The sequence below is a fragment of the Centroberyx gerrardi genome, chromosome 7, assembly GCF_048128805.1.
Source record: "Centroberyx gerrardi isolate f3 chromosome 7, fCenGer3.hap1.cur.20231027, whole genome shotgun sequence".
In the NCBI taxonomy this organism is placed as follows: Eukaryota; Metazoa; Chordata; class Actinopteri; order Beryciformes; family Berycidae; genus Centroberyx; species Centroberyx gerrardi.
The window spans coordinates 32,997,827-33,015,246 of NC_136003.1; the positions used below are offsets into that span (position 1 = coordinate 32,997,827).

A 17,420-nucleotide genomic window follows, 5' to 3' on the forward strand; every position below is an offset into this window, starting at 1 on the left:
ACAAGTTCACTAGTTTAACAAGTTTACTAGTTTAACAAGTTTACCAGTTTAGCAAGTTTACTAGTTTAACAAGTTCACTAGTTTAACAAGTTTACTAGTTTAGCAAGTTTACTAGTTTAGCAAGTTTACTAGTTTAACAAGTTCACTAGTTTAACAAGTTTACTAGTTTAGCAAGTTTACTAGTTTAGCAAGTTTACTAGTTTAACAAGTTCACTAGTTTAACAAGTTTACTAGTTTAGCAAGTTTACTCGCTTGCTTCATCGATTCCGCCATTACGATAATTTATTTCAGGAATGGGAGGGGGTGAGCGCTGTTATTAAACGTTGAGGGAGGAGACGAGCTAGTTTTAAAAAAATGAAAAGCTGCTGAATGGAGGGGGAGGAGCATCGAGTTGGTCGGGGTTTTGACAACAAGCTTTAGAAAAGAGGTGAAAACAGCAACACAGCTATATCCAGCTGGTTTATATGATTATGTCTCAATGAAATCTCCACATAGCACATGTTAGTTTCAGGATTGGTTATAGGGTCTGATATCACTTATTGCAGGTTTAAACAGAGGCCATTCAAGCATGATAACCAAAATGTGTTGGTGTTTTTTTTGCCGGACTGCCAAGCGAGACTAACTCCCCATTGTTGAAACACGCATGCGCCCTTTGTGTTAGTGCAGCAAAGTTAGGCTCTTTTATGAGATTTGGTTTGTTGATTGAATTGAATTGATTCTTTCATTCATTTGATTCAGTTGGCCATTATGAGCGGGTGAAGGAAGACTTCCGGTGAACAGTGAATGAGAGTAGAAAGAGTGGGTTCACTCTGTATACATGTAGGGGAGTTGTGTATGATGTAATGTTTACCCAGTACCGCTGGAGGACAGCCTACACTAAAGACAGCAGTGTCTCAATCAAGAAAATAAGCAAAATAAGCAAAATTACAGTTTTTCTCAATCACTTAGATACATTTCCCAAAACACTAACCTCATTCTCAAAATAGTGCCAAAATAGCACCTTGGCTTTTGTAGCTCTTTTTTGTGGCTTTGTTGATCTTGTCATGTAAACTGTTATTTGTTTTTTGTATCCTCTATGCTGCATCCCATCGCCCTGCTATCTCCCTCTAGGAACTGAATGCTTTCCCGGTGTCCTTATAGTCATGCTGCGGGGAATCATACAGTTGGGTATAGAGACGAACCTTCTCCGAGAGTTTCTCCTCAAATGCATGAATGTTGTTGCAAAAGCAGCAGTCGAATCAATGAAAATATAGAAGTAAATTTCTTCTTTTTGTGTGTTTTAAAGCCTGAAGCAATGTCCTTGATTGTCCTTTTAGCCAATGATAATACAATACCCATCCCCCAAGGCCATTACAGCAAAGTGCACAAGAAGGGTGAATACAATAGTTCTGCAAGGTCTATACAGTTGCTAACTGGAAGTTGTTCTGAGCAGAAGGTACAGGCAGAAATATGTGGCTCCCTCCCATTCCCAGCCCTCTTGATACCTCATTACATCTGGCCAATAGCTGCAGAGGTGGGCGTCATATTCAGCCGTTTCTGTTTAGGTAATTTTCAAACTGCATGCCCCCCCACCCAAACAAAAGTCCCGTCCGCACTTCAGAACACTTCTGAAACCCTCTCAGAAATAAGCATGAAACCAGGCTTGACTCCCCATTGTGCGAGTTCCTCTGTGTGTAGGCTAACAGTACAAGTAATTACATATTTACATATTTACCCTTTTATACCCTTGTGCTACCATAATGTTCCCCACAGGCTGCATTCGTAGTCCAGCTAAACTAGGCTTCCCTAGTCTTCTTTTTTGTTCAGAAAGGTTCACTCACTTCATCGTTGTTTGGACTTGGAGTTGACATGGCCGCCCTGCTCAACAGAGACAGCATCATCACCAAGACAACCACAGGAGCCATCAGCACACTGTAAAAAGACACAGTGTAAATTCCAGGGGCCAACCAGGTGTGTCTCCATCATGGAGGAACACTGTAGAATTGTCTGTTAGTTACAGCTTTTGCTTTTCTCAATCGCTTAAAAGCAATCCCCAAATAACTTATTACATTCTCAAAACAGTGTGACAAAACCCCACACCATTAATTATTTTGCCCACAACAAACCTGTAAACACAAATGTCATACAATTGACACAAACATCAATAAAGTCATCAAAATTATTATAGTGATTGATTATATTGATCTCAGTGAAATTCTATCACCCTCACATGCATTTGTAGCCTACTTGTGTTCATTGTGTAAATCCTTACATGCAAAATACTAAATACAGCTAGCAATGTGTATTTTCTCAAGAAAATGTAAATGTAAGACTGGATGACCTGTGAGATGCTGCAGTCAAATCTATCTTTCAGTATTTTCTTTTCCATTACAGTAGTTACTTTGAACTTTTGCACTTACTGTATATGCAGCAATGTTGTTTCCAAACAATGTATCATGACTCCCTCACTTCTCTACCAGTAGCGGTGTTAAATAGTAAGGCGGATAAACTCTGACCTCCAGTCAGCGATCGTCATGAGACAAACAACCACTAACATGAACACATTCAATCAAGTTTTCAGAAAAGCATTAATTTATACTTTTTTTGATACTAGTTACTGTGATAAATACTAAAAATTTACATCATATAGAGTTAAGGTGGGGGTTAAGGTCTTCACTACATCCCAGCTTCTAATGTTGGTTCAAGGAACTGAAGTTTATTCTAATGTTGAATCAAAACAAGAGATAAAAAAAGAAGGACATAATCAAACCAAATGATGGTAGTTTTAAAGGATAGTAGGAATTTTAAGCTCTTCAATAAATCTAGATTTTAGAGATACTGAATGATGAACTTCAAGGAATCAATACTGTCAAAAATGGATAGCGTTTTGGAATAGAAGTCTTCAAATTAATGTGTCTTTTCTGTTCAAAAAACATAAACCCTGAAAAATCCTGTTTACTGTCAGACTGAAGGTCTCTGGATCAAAGGAATATTTTTGAATATTTTTTATGTGAACCTACCTTGGTAGTTTTCCTTGTGATGAATAGTGAAGCTGTTCATGTGAAAATGCCCAGGAACAACTAGCTTGGAGTAGTTCTGCTTTATAAATACACACACACACACACACACACACACACACACACAGTGAGATGTGCTTGGTTGAAGAAGTCAGTCTTACCAACATGATATTCATGTGAATTTGGAATATGGGACAGTTTCCACACCCAGTTTAATGCCGACCAGCATTATGTTTGATTCTTTTTATTCTTTTATCTTTTCCACAATACTTGAGGATCTAGTTTATAATAACTTTATTGTTGTGTCAATGTCAGGGTTTTTGTTTGTTGGAAGGATCTTCTTAGATCATTTTCCCAGGTGGCATTTTGAAGTGTAATTTAAGCGAGAACTGGATCATAAACAAAAAAAACATGTCCTTATTTGGTTGAGGATCATGTTGCGTCTATTCAGGTCTGTGTTTGTGCCTCCACTGCCCTCCTTCCACCTTTCTACAGTATCTCTAAAGCATAAAGCTATTCAGTTGTCAGCCATTATTTATTCAGTTATCACAAAGAAAGTGATGAAGTATGAACTGAATCTGACTAAGCTCAGAGTTTTATGCTGGTTAACACTTTTGCTCTATGGTTTCACAATTTAGAGAAATTCTATTAATAATAAACATGGAAGCTTTACTCCAACTGGATTTATTGTTCTGTTTGGTTGATTTACTTTCCAGTGAAATAATGAAATGGATAACTGTGTGTGTGTGTGTGTGTGTGTGTGTGTGCGTGCGTGTGTATGTGTGTGTGTGTGTGTGTGTGTGTGTGTGTGTGTGAGAGAGAGAGAGAGAGAGAGAGAGAGAGAGAGAGGGGGTGTTTAGTTTCATAAAGTAATTTAATAACTTTTCCTCGTAAAATATAGATTACTTGATAGTATGGCAACGAGATAATTTAAAGAATCAGAGAATCAGTGCAATGAAGATTATGTTTCCCAATGGCATTATTTAACAAAGAGCTTGTTAATGTTAATGTGTCCGCATTACCAAACCTCACAGATGGAGGTCTCACTGTCACACACACAAACGTTGCGCAGCCACGGTGGCCTCGTGAAGTTTGCTAATGCAGAAGTAAATACAATGCCGATCTGACTCGGTTTTCATGACATAATGGATCAAATTTTGTTTTTGTTCGCTCACAGAGCGATCGTGTGGCATCAGAAAACTTGGATTATGCTTCACGAGTGGTATGGAGTAATTTTATGGTTTTTTGTTATCTTTGGAACTCAAAGGCTGCTACTGAGTTGTGCTGGAAAGCTCCGCGACTGTTATAAGGACTAACAAACTAAACTAGAGTTTCATCTAGCATGGGCTTGAGCCAATGCTTAATTTGCAAATCAGAAGGTGCCAGAACTCAAAGTGCGTGTGAGAGCGGAGGTGTGACAAGACGGGCGCAGGTCCCGGAACGCGTCATATTATGGAGCTGAAAACAACATGCTATGTATGCAAATGCCCACATACTAAGCTGTGGGGCTTACAGCCTGTAAATTACAGTCCTCAATTATTTCAAATAATTTGCATGATATAATTATGGCAATAATTTAAAGTTATTTTAGGATACTCTGCACAACACACAATGCCCACATCACCATACTTAACTGTGGGGCTTACAGCACCAGCATAGCCAGGAATTCATTTCTCAATAGGTCTAACATACACAGTAAGACAGTAATGCTTAACATCACAATAAAGAATCACACAAAGCTTTCTAAAATTCCATTAATTTGGAAAGATTGGCATGGCGGCCCAATAAAACCAGTTGGCACAGCGGCCTATTAATAAACAAATGTGTGCTTACCTTATCTAGTTGTCCAAAACATCCCACACCACAGCCATGTCCTGATTCTCCTCCTCCCTGTTTCGGGTTTTACTGCAAATGTCTGTGGCAGTTCGATGTCCTTTGGCCACCCATGACCTTAAGTAAGGGACTGGACTGAATTTGGTCAGCGGGGGCCCCAACAAGATTCAGAAGGAGTAACTATGATATGGTGGATGTGTGCAGAGAGGCACGGTTCGGGGTGCAAATCAAGTTCATTTGAGAAAATCCACGCTCACACTCAGCACTTGATATAGGAATGCTATTGACCGCAATAAATAGCTCCTTCAATCCATCAGGGATGTCTTTTCCGTCTGAGTCCCTGAACTCTCTGTAGGCCCGAATGACTGTGCGCAGGCTGTCAATGGCAAAGCGCTGACAAAGCGATTCAACTTCAGCCTCTCCATACATTGCACCTGCGTCCTCGGGCCAGTACTGTGCGTAAAGCACCTTCAACTCCTCAATGAACTTGTTATATCCTGTTTTTTTCCGGCAACCGTCCCCGTTGAGATAACATACAGTCCTCCAAGTTCCTTGCCAAACTTAGGAAAAACTGCCTTTGGTTAAGTGTTCTGTCGCTGGGTTTTCCTCCGTTCAATGTGACGCCCTGGAAACAGTTCTCCTCAATTCCCCTCTGGCTGAGTTCAGTGTAGCGCCCTGGACGCTCCGACATGGCCTGAAATACCTTGATTTCCCTACAATTGTCCAGTGTGCCGCAATGATGGTACTTTCTCTTTTTTGAAGCTCGAGTGACAGTTCGGATAATTCTTGCAATGCATCGCACATGATGCCTAGGTTGTTTACAAACGCATGGGAAGATATGCGCATAGCAAGTCCACTGTTAGCCCTGTTGGGACAGCTATGGGGGATTGCGTCCTCGCAAGACCCACCTGAAGACCCTTTTAATCACATCTATTCTAATAGGCCGATGGGGATGGTGACGTAGGAGGCCCCGTCTCCCAGGTATATACACCGCATCACCTTCCCCATCCCCTTCAATTCAATTGCTCTTCACCTCGCTGAGCTGACCCCTCACGCTGATTTGAAGAGAAGCCTTAGCTTGCGAACTAACTAGCCAGCAACCTTCCATTCAATTTAACTGTCCTGCAGGTTGGTGAGCGTGCTCCCACCGTTGGACGTTGTCTGTGAGTGTTTGCTTCGAGCTGACAAACTACCGCAGCTATTCTTCTACTCACTAGTTTAGTCTGACTGAGTAGCGAGATGAGTAAGATAGCTCCCAAGCGGTTCAGGGACAAGTCGACTGTCAGTCGGAGCAGTTTGCGTCCCTGCCCGCACTCCTGCGGCTACACCATAGCCGAAAAGGATACCCACGCTTCCTGTCTTGTTTGTCTGGGCATGGTCCATGCGAAAGCTGACATTACCCAACCCGGACTGTGCGCTCATTGTTGCCGTCTCCGGAGGACAACACTGGAGAGGAGGGTGGCTTTCCTTGCTCGGCTATTTGGTGATGCTGCAGGGGAGCAGGACCCTCTCCTGTCTGGAACCGTGACTCTCGATGTGGAGTCCGAAATGGAGACGGGCGAACTTGACATACATCCCAAATTCTCCGGACAACTTGAGCCGTCGTCGCAGTTGGAAGAAACTGCAGCTGACGGTCTCGAGATAACTTTTGAGAATAGTGACGCTCTCTCTCATCGCGAGGATGAAGTCGGCGATGGCGATGCTATTTCTCTACATGCCAGAGTTGGGTTTTCAGAGGATGATGAGGACGATGACCCACTGGAATGTAACCAGTCGGCCTTTGGAGCTCCAGAGCTTTCCCCCAAGCCCCAACGAGCTCTCTCTGCTGACGGGCAGCTGACCGGTTTAATGTAGCCTGGCCTGCTTCACAAGCGTTGCCCAGATCCGACAGGTTTGGTGGCAATTATCTGCCTAAAACCCCAACCCCAGTCAAACATCACCTGCCCATTTTTTCTGATTTCATGGAGGAGCTCAAATCGACATGGACATGGTGGATAGTAAAATCCCTGTGCGCGACTTCGAGCCCTTCTTGGAGTTGGAAGGCCAAGAGGAAGCTGGTTTAGCCCACCTGCCGCCCATTGAACCTGCCCTGGCTAGCTACCTGGCTCCTGGGGAAAACAGCGGTGTGTCCGAAGCTAATCCAACTCTCCCTAGTCGTCAATGCCGCCACTCTGCTGCGCAGCTGGAGAAAATTTACAGTTCCAGCGGCCTGGCTGCTCGGTCTCTCAACACAGTCACCATGCTCCAAGCCTATCAAGCTGAATTGCTGAATAGCTGCATGATGCGTTATCCCGCGGGGATGCATACACGGAAATTTTACATGAAATTCGCCTCACGGGCGATTTCATTTTACGCATGGCCCGCTGTTCCGTTGTCTACGTCAGGAAAAGCATGGCGACTGCTGTAGTGGCTAAACGCCATTTGTGGCTCTGGTTCCACTGAAAATGACCGCAAGTGATACCTGAACGAGCCTGTGTGTCCGACTGGTTTGTTTGGTAAATCCATTGACGCACTTCAGGCCTGGTTTGAGGTGAAAAAGAAGCAGGAGGCACTGCGTGTCATCCTACCCAGGCGGCCCAGGACCTTCGCAGTCCCAACCGCTGTCAACCCCCCTCCCCCCCCCCCCCCCCCCGTAACGTGCGGCTGCTTCGGAGGCCGCCAGGCCTCGACCTCAACCCCAGACTCAGCAGCAGCAGCAGCAACATCAGCAGCCGAAATCGGTGTGGAACAGGCACAGATTTGTGCCCCAGGCGAAGGACACCCCACAGGCTGCCTCATCCTCAGTTAGGAGGAAGAAGCCTCCATCCTAGCCCGGGAAAATTGTCAGGGGGGGCATCGCGCGAGGGTCGGGGACACCCGTCGCTCCCCTCTTGATCAGGACTGTGAGTTTCAGGTTTTCGAGCAGCTTGGCCAGCCGAAACCATGTTGTGAGAGACCCGTTACACGCGGTTGTACGGGCTCCTTCAAAACAGTCTTACACAAGCACAATGTATGTTGGAAACACAGCCACGCCATTTGTTCCCCCCCAGTGGACCCCAATCTTGTTTCTGTTCATGTTCCCCGGGGCAAAAAGTTGTGTGTTTGCGTTGCAATGCAGGGTGTATTAAAGAAACGAATAAAGAAAAACTATATGAATCCACACTCAGACTGCAGGTCACAAGTGGCATTAACAATGAGCCCTTCTTGTCCACAAGAGGGCGCCCTTCCCCAACTTTTGACTCGGGAGAATTGGATCTGTGACAAGCTCTCACTCTCTGGCGCCATTGGGCAGGCTGTCAGTGCATTCGTCCCAGTGGAGCCGGCTTACGGTGTGTGCTCCCTGGGTCGGGAAGACAGTGCAGGGCGGGGTACAGGTTACAGTTCCGTATGCATCCCCCCCGTTTTACCGGCGTGATGACGTCATCCTCATGAAACAAGCAATTGGAATTGTTCCATATAACGAGGTGCACAAGGGTTTTTACAGCCGCTATTTCCATGTACCGAAAAAGGACGGGGGGCACCGCCCTATATTAGATCTGAGAGTTTACAAATTCAAAATGTTGACACACAAACAGCTTTTGAATTCAATATGTCCTCTGGATTGGTTTACAACAATAGATTTACAGGACGCATATTTTGACATGGGCATTTTTCCAGCTCACAGGAAATATTTAAGATTTCATTTTGAGGGCGTGGCCTACAATTTCCTCATTCTGCCATTCGGCCTTAGCCTGGCGCCTCGCACATTCACCAAAGTAGTGGAGACGGCACTGGCTCCACTGAGAGCAAAGGGATTGAAAATCCTGGATTATTTGGACAACTGGCTTCTGTTAGCAGAGTCGAGAGAATTAGCAATGTCTCATACAAGCATGCTGATTTCCCACTTGAATTCCCTGGGCTTTGCAATAAATTACAGAAAGAGTCAGCTAACCCCAACCAGACAGGTTATGTTTCTGGGTCTGGAGCTGGACTCAATCACAAATCGTGCCCGCATAACGGAACACAGGATGCAGCCTTTTCAAAAATGCCTGTCTCACTTCCGATTGGGCTGCAAAGTGCAATTGCGACGGTGTCTGCAACTGAGCGGAATGATGGCCTCCATGCAGTAGTTCCCTTAGGTCTATTGATGATGAGGGCTTTCCAACGCTGGATTTTAGCCAGTCAATCTGGCTCGTATGCTCAGGGTCTCCCCCACATGCATACGTGCTCTCCTTCCATAGAGAGACAGAAGCATTGGCTTCTGTCTCAAGGTGTTACTATGGGCAGAATATTGTTGCGCAAAGTCGTCACAACAGACGCTTCCCTACTGGGATGGGAGGCTTTATGCGGAGGCTTCCCAGTTCGGGGGCTGTGGTCGGAGGCTCAGAGGAAATTTCACATAAATTACCTCAAGCTTCTAGCAGTGTTTTTGGCACTACAACACTTCCGACCGGTGCTGCTGGGCCAACACATATTGGTAAGGTCAGGCAATTCAGTGGTGGTAGCGTACATCAACAGGCAAGGGGGGACCCGGTCTCTCCCCCTGTTGTCATTGACCCGCTCTCTACTTTTTTGGGGCAGCGCCCATTTCCTGTCGCTCAGGGCAACTCATGTCCCCGGAGTCCTGAATGCAGGGGCGGACCTGCTGTCCAGGAGCAGTCCCCGGGCAAGGGAATGGTGCCTCCACCCCATGGTGGTGGTCCAGATATGGGATCGGTTTGGCAAGGCCAACGTCGATCTCTTCGCATCGCGAGAAAATACTCACTGCCCACTGTTCTTCTCAATGAAGGACATGCAGGCGCCTGAAGGACATGCAGGCACCTTTGGGAATAGATGCCCTGGCTCATCCGTGGCCGCACACCCTTCTGTATGCATTTTCCCCTGTGGATCTGATTTTGCCCACAGTGGAGAGAGTACATCAGGGGGGCTTGTCTCTAATTCTTGTTGCTCCCCATTGGCACAAGAAGCCATGGTTCCCAGAGATATTGAGAATCCTGTGCGGGGACCCGTGGAAGCTCCCCCTGCAGAAAGACTTGCTCTCCCAGCTCAGGGGGAGGTTTGCCACCCGCGTCCCGAGATGTGGGATTTATGGGCTTGGCCCCTGAGAGGTCCAACCTCATAGCGGAGGGTCTCCCATTGAATGTGATTGACACAATCCAGAATGCAAGGGCTCTGTCTACTAGGGGGTTGTATGCTTTTAAATGGCAGACCTTTGAGAAATGGTGTCAGGGTAAAGGTAATATACCTTTCCAATGTTCTATTGTGGGGATTTTGTCCTTCCTACAGGAATTGATGGATTCAGGGCTCTCCTACTCCACTATTAAGGTTTACAGTGCTGCAATTTCAGCCTGCCATGTGGGTTTTAATGGCGCCACGCCAGGGCATCACCCTCTGGTCATATGCTTCCTCAGGGGTGTTTACTGCCGCAGACTGGTTTCCAAGCCACTGGTTCCCTTTTGGGACCTCCCTTTAGTATTGGATGCCTTATGTGGGGCTCCTTTTGAACCTATTGAGTGACTGGATTTAAAGATCCTATCCTATAAGACGACTCTTCTTTTGGCACTGGCATCGGCTAAACGCATTGGAGATCTTCATGTGTTGTCGGTTCACCCCTCGTGCATCCAGTTTTCCCTTGATGGTAAGGCCAAGATGCGCCCTAAGGCGTCTTATGTGCCCAAGACTCTTCTGTCACACGGCTCCATGGGTTTTGAATTGGCTCCTTTTTCTCCTCCTCCGTTTGCATCTCCGGAGCAGCAGATGTTGCATGCGTTGTGTCTAGTGCGTGCCCTGCGCACCTATATTGTTCGAACGCAGTCAATCTGGTCTTGTGAGCAGCTGATATTTGCTTTGCCAATCCAGTGAAAGATAGAGCATTGTCTAAGCAGCACCTTTCCCACTGGATTGTGGAGGCTATCTCCCTGGCGTACAGCAGCAAGGGTCAGGCTATGCCGTCTGGCATACACATTCATTCTACAAGGGGTATGGCAACATCATGGGCCTTATTCAAGGGTGTCACTATTGGTGACATCTGTGCGGCTGCCAGTTAGGCATCAGTTGGGCGTGTATTTCAAGCTAAAAACCTTGAAATACAGCTCACAAAGACATAGTTTCAATTTTAAAAATCGCTAACTGTTACCACGAAAAGTCAGGCTGTTGTAGTTATTACCAAATCAAATTCAAATGGGAACAAATTCTTACGCCGGGGACTATTTTCAGTGCTACAGAACTACTTTCCTGAGATCGCAAATGTGTCTACAGCTGACTTATTAAGTTGTTTGAGGAAAAAGTCGGCTGGCCCTGTGCATCACGATGATGAAATATGCTGCCCAGAGCAACGGCTTCTTGATTCTATAGAATCAAGAAAAAATCAGCAGGACTTCCGGTACGGCGAATGGCGGAGTAGGCAGCAAGTTGGAAGAGCTCTGTCACCACTCAACATTTATTTGACATTTGTTGTATTATTCACCCGTCTAAAACTTGGAGGACCCGCTTCTAAAACTGACTTCTGATTCGGTGTCCATTGCATCCAGTTCAACATGCGCAAAACGACCACAACCAAAGGCAAAAAAGCCAAAAATGAGAGTGAGGGCAGACAAGATGGCGGCTTAGCATCTGATCTTCTAGCTAGCAATGACCCCACACATGGGGACGGCAACAACCCAGCAGTATCTCTGACTGATATACAGAAATTACTCGCCGGTATGGAGGAGCGAATTATTGCAAACCTGACAGCACAAATTTCATCCAACCACGCCACTATTGCCAGTCAAGACCAGACAATTCAGGCCATTGAAACGTCAATGAACGACTTCCAGGGGAGAATAACTACACTAGAATCCACAGTTGGTAACCTTATGAAGGAGAACGAACAACTGAAGCTGAAGGCCGACGACCTTGAGAACAGATCCAGGAGGTGCAACATCCGTATAACAGGCATACCAGAGAGAGCTGAAGGCACCCAACCAACTTCTTTCATTGAATCCTGCCTAGGTGATACATTTGGTGCCGCCGCCTTCCCCCGTCCTTTAACCGTGGACAGAGCGCATAGGGTAGCCATCCAGAGGAGACAGAATGGCGCACCCTGTCCCTTTATAGCCTGTATCCACCACTTCCAGATGAAGCAACGAATAATGCAGCTTGCACTAGAGAAAGGTCCCCTGTCCTACAGGGCTCAGAGATCCGCATTTTTGCGGACTAGTGCTGAGGTAGCCAGAAAGAGAGCTGTCTCCTATCAAGGCCCAACTGAGAAAAGCGGGGTACCACTTCAGCCTACTCTTTCCTGCTAAGCTTCGGGTGATCGTTGATGGAACCAGGCATGAGTTCAACGCTCCGAGGACATCACATTTTCCTAGCCTGGGCCTGTTGGACTGTCCGGTGAGTGAACAAAATTACTGGCTAACTAAGTTGACCGGCACTTGAAGACTGAATAACATTTCCCATATGTTGTTAGTTGTTAGTTATATTAGTGGGCTGGAATATCCCTATTTTGGTTTGACGTTGGCATAGCTAATGTTGTTAATACGACCCGCCTATTTCTTTTTTATTTCCTCTACTGAAAGTATAACATCAGTAATGCCAACTAACGTTACTCCCTAGTTTTTATCACAAGCATTATGAGCCATTGACAGCGTTAATTTGATCGTGGAATGTGGAAACACTCAATCTTCAAAATTGACTTCACATAAATAAGGTGGAGCTATGATATATGTAATCTAACAATATTGCTAATGCTATGCTATCGTTAGCTGCGGTCTCTGGTGGATTTAAGGTGGGCTAGTTAACGTTATAGCCCGGTCGGCGCTGCGAAGAGGGGGGCCTTATTGAGTGCTTTCTGTTCTTAGCTAATATCTGACGATATCAGCGGTGCTTTAGTAAATTTAACATTTGAAAACTACTAACCACACATTCTAGCATTTTGTTTGTTGTCATGTCACTGATGTGAAATCAAACCAGGTAGATCAACGGAAACGGACGTTGCGTCAATCACTGAGCATTGTGAGATACCTTTTTTTCTTGTTTTTCTTTTTCTTAGGATAGAACCAATGGCCCTTGTCCACAGCTTTATTGCTCAGAACTATTTCTTTTACAGGAAACTAGCGGTTCTAATTGAATGTTTTAAGGGCTTAATACTTTGATTTATATAGAACCAACTATATTAGTTTACAGTTTTAAAGGCCTACTTCCTTTTTTATTACCCTAGTTCATTGTTTGAAGGGCCAAATGTGTATAAAATCCAACTGCTTTGTCCATCGCTTTAAGGTTCTAAATGCAAGTTGTTATAAGCATATACTTGTGTCTTACTGACATTTGATGGTGCATTTTATGATTATTATTATTTATTTTATGATTATTATTATTATATATATTTTTTTATTATTATTTATTTAATTGTTTATTTATCTATTTTTATTTTATTTATTTATTTTAGGGCTGTCAAACGATTCATTTTCTTAATCGCGATTAATCTCCGAATTTCAATAGTTAATCGCAATTAATCGTGTTTTTAATCGCATGTTTACAATTCCATTATTTTGCATTTCAAAACAGTTTTTAAGTCCATATTAACAATGTAAAGCAATTCTTACCAGAGTGTCTTGATTGGGAATCAAATGAACACAAAGAAAAAATTTACTTTATGATCTTTTATATTTCTTTCAAATCAAAAGAAGTGCAATGTAGGAACGGTCCAAAAATGGGCTGCCACAGCAGGACATTTGTAACATTTTCGATTTTCTAATGAAGAATGTAATCTTCGTAATTCTCCTGTACTGCACAGGGGGAAAAAAACAATTTCCCAATGACAGTAAAGTGAAATGAAAAACTGCACTCATTAGACACATGTCTAATTACTGTTGTAACTTTTCTCCTATTTCTTTTCTTTAAGCCAATTGCTAAGACAGACCAGTCTGTTAACATTATCAGAGGACAGTGCTGCTCTCTTCTTCTGTACAATTGTGACCAGAGAGTGAGAACGGTCTTTCACATGGTACTGTCGTTGCAGGTGTAGCTAAGTATTTCTGTGCGAGAGGTGCCAAGCTTTTGTAGGCCCCTGCGTGTTCAGACCACCATTTCAATGGACAGTCTTCCATGGAGATGCTGGGCTCTGCTCTGTACCGATCCACAGAAGTGTCAGCTGCTGCCTCCCCTTCATCTTCTGAATCTGATGCAACCAACAGGAGGCTCATCTTCTTTTTAGGTGGTTCTGGCTCTCTTGTTTCTTTGTTAGGCTGCTGGGCAGTCTCTTCTTTAATCAACCTCCAGACTTCCTCCCTTTCAGATCTGGGAAGGCATTTCAGATCCTTAAATCTGGGGTCGACTGCTGTTGCCACTTTCAACCATTGGACATTGGTGCTTTCTTTCCGCTTTGAAAGGTCAGTTGTGAAGGCCTCTTGAAACTGGAGCACATAGCCTGGATCATCATCAGAAGCTTCCATCACCCGGAACAAATGGCACAGTGCAGGCAGCACCACTGAGCAGGATATGAGTCACATACCTGCCATGAAAAATAAAGTGCAATTAATTGCCAGTGATCAAAGAGACAATAATGAATCACATTTGCATTTTCTACAAAATAAATTCAAAATAAATGTTATTGTGATTTTTTTAAGTAGCTTACCTGCAGGGTTCAAGGAGTGTTTCAAGCTTTTTGATTTTCTCGAATTCGGCATTGGTCAGCATGGCTGGAGTGCTTCTTTGCTGATGGATATCAAGTGTAGTTCTGAGTGCATCTTTGTTTCTTTGAAGCCGAGTGATCATGCTCAGAGTGGAGTTCCATCTGGTCAAAACATCTTGGATTAGAGGTTCCAACTGTTGTGCATTCTCCGCTTGTTGTCGTCACAGTTCTGCTGCGTTTGCTGGACTATGCTTGAAATGTCCAACCAGTTTGCGGCATTTTGTCAAGACATTCTCGAAACCACTGTCACGGATTGGCATCATTATGGCCATTAACTCTATGCAAAATAACAAGTTGCCCGGTCCCGACGGGTTTACGTCTGAATTTTATAAAAAGTTTTCCCTTCAATTGGCACCAATTCTTCAAGCAATGTTTAAAGAGGCACTCTCCTCAGGCATTCTTCCTATGACTTTGAGACAGGCCTCTATCTCTCTGCTGGCAAAGAAAGATAAAGATCCTCTGTTATGTACATCATATCGTCCTATCTCTTTGCTAAATGTAGATTTTAGTGTTATCCAAGGTCTTGGCTAAGCGACTGGAGAGTGTGATTCCAGATATTGTTTCACCCGATCAAACAGGATTTATTCAGGGCCGGCACTCTTACTCAAATCTAAGAAAACTATTCAATATTGTCCACTCGACCCGGTCGAAGTGCCCAGAGGTAGTGATTTCACTGGATGCTGAGAAGGCCTTTGACCGGGTCAAGTGGAAATATTTATTCTTTACCCTCCAAAAGTTTGGCTTTAAAGACGAGTTCATTGCCTGGATCAAATTGCTTTATTCCTCTCCCCTTACAGCCGTAATCTCTAATAATACTCAGTCTGGTTACTTCCCCCTTGTAAGGGGGACAAGACAAGGATGCCCACTTTCCCCTCTCTTGTTTGCGCTAGCCATTGAGCCCCTAGCAATAACACTGCGACTCTGTAAGGACTTTAAAGGTATACATTGGGGTGGGCTACAATTTAAAGTTTCTCTGTACGCAGACGATCTGCTTCTGTATGTCTCTGACCTAGCTTTATCATTCCCCTGCATTCTAGATATCCTGAATCAATTTGGAAAAATCTTGGGGTATAAGTTAAATTTACAAAAACTTTTCCCTTTAAATTCTGAAGCAGATGCACTTCCTTCTAGCCTTTTCCCCTTTTAAAAAGGTCCGAGATGGTTTTAAATACTTGGGAATTGAGATCACTCGCTCCTTCATAGCTACTTTTACAAAAAACTTCACTGTTCTTCTTAATAAGTGTAAACAGGATATGAATCGTTGGGCCTCTTTACCATTATCATTAGCGGGGTGCGTTAACCTAATTAAAATGATAGTATTGCCAAAGTTTTTATATCTCTTTCAAAACATCCCCATCCTAATTAAATTTTTTTTTTTTAAAACACTTGATAAAAGTATTATCTCTTTCGTATGGGGGAATAAATCTAGTCGGATCAGCAGGACCCATCTCCAAAGACCAAAGCGCTTAGGAGGTCTGGCTTTGCCTAATTTCCTTTTTTATTATTGGGCATGCAACATTCAGAAGTTAATTCACTGATTCGAAGACAAACCAATTGCAGGAAAGGCAGACTGGGTGCAATTAGAGTTCTCATCATGCCAACACCACTTGGGCTCAGTGGTTTGTGCAGCCTTGCCCCTTCTTAGCAATAATTTGAGTTCAAATATAATAGTTAATCACTCAATAAGAATATGGGCTCAGTTTAGAAGACATTTTGGGCTGCAAGGAACCTCTACCCTCTCCCCCATTAAGTCAAATCACATGTTCATTCCCTCCTGTACAGACTCTGAGATGCGGTGATGCTTAGTAGAAAGTATTTCTAATTCAAAGCCATGTTTTTTAGATTGCTTATATGAAGTAAATTCCCATACAATGACATGGGGTGAAGTGCATGTTATAGTGATAGAATTGGCCATAAAACATAACAGATTCTGATGTAACCCAAAGTTGTTAACAGAGTAATACATTGGTAATCATAGCTGCAAGGACCTCTGTAGTTTCACAGATTTATTTTTTTTCAAGTTGGTGGCCACTTAAAGGAATAATATGTAACATTTCTGCATTACAATATCTAAAAACGACTAGACCTATGTGTGACGACCCTCCCGCTCTGCCGGCTGCTGCTCTGTGTCTTGTCTGTCCTGTAGGAGCCTGGTAGGCGGGTTCGTCGTCAGCACTGATGGAGTGCACCTGGGCCGGCTGACCATCAGTGTATCTCTCCCTCCTCACTTAATGCACACCTTTTGTTCTGTTCTTTTGGTTTGATGTAGTTTGTGTTGTCTAGTTATTTCCCCTTAGTTTTAGTTAATAAATCATTGTTTTAACTTTTACTTTGGCGTATGTCTCCCCTCATTGTTACTTCCTTGAGCCGGGTTGTAACACTATGTTATATATTTTTTTGAGCTGTGTACTTACATTATCCCAAATGTTTCCAACAATGTTCAAACCCAGAGAAATCCGTAATTTTATTCAAGGTAACGGTGCGTTTCATTTTGTCGCCTGTCAGTGGCATCATATCCCCTTTACCCCCTAACTTCCAGGGAAACACAAGAAACACCAGATGATACGTCAGAGTGAGGAAGGAAGTCGGCGAACTAGCTAGCTAGCCACTCTGTTGTTTTTTTTTATTCATTCCCGTTTGCTGTGCGTTCTGTCGCCGAAGCTGTCCCCGTAAAAAAAACTCCCATGATCCCACGCTACTTCATGACATCATCAAACTACGTCTTTTGTTGTTTTGATTGAGAGACCCCTAGCGGCAGAAATTACATACTGTGCGTTTAAGTCTTTGAGAGACTGCAGTGACTAGCTGTCTTGAGTGAGCCTAAGTCAATTATGTACATTTTACTTAAACGTTTTGCAATCTCTAGTGGTCTGACATGATATTTGATTACTTTGAAACTTGTACTTTTAATGTACGCTATTTCATGCTTTTTCTTTTGTTTGTTCTATACAGAATTGGCA

General features: G+C 43.8%; 2 protein-coding genes and 1 pseudogene across 2 annotated transcripts in view; 1 reads left to right on the forward strand and 2 right to left on the reverse strand.

The window, feature by feature from the left end:
- LOC144539498 (NACHT, LRR and PYD domains-containing protein 3-like) overlaps positions 1 to 17,420 on the forward strand; it is a 306,969-nt gene that overhangs the window by 164,106 nt on the left and 125,443 nt on the right. The window lies entirely within an intron of this gene.
- The window catches only part of LOC139914934 (scavenger receptor cysteine-rich domain-containing protein DMBT1-like), a 77,283-nt gene that overhangs the window by 8,592 nt on the left and 51,271 nt on the right, over positions 1 to 17,420 (reverse strand). The window lies entirely within an intron of this gene.
- On the reverse strand, positions 13,654 to 14,723 carry LOC139914932 (E3 SUMO-protein ligase ZBED1-like; annotated as a pseudogene).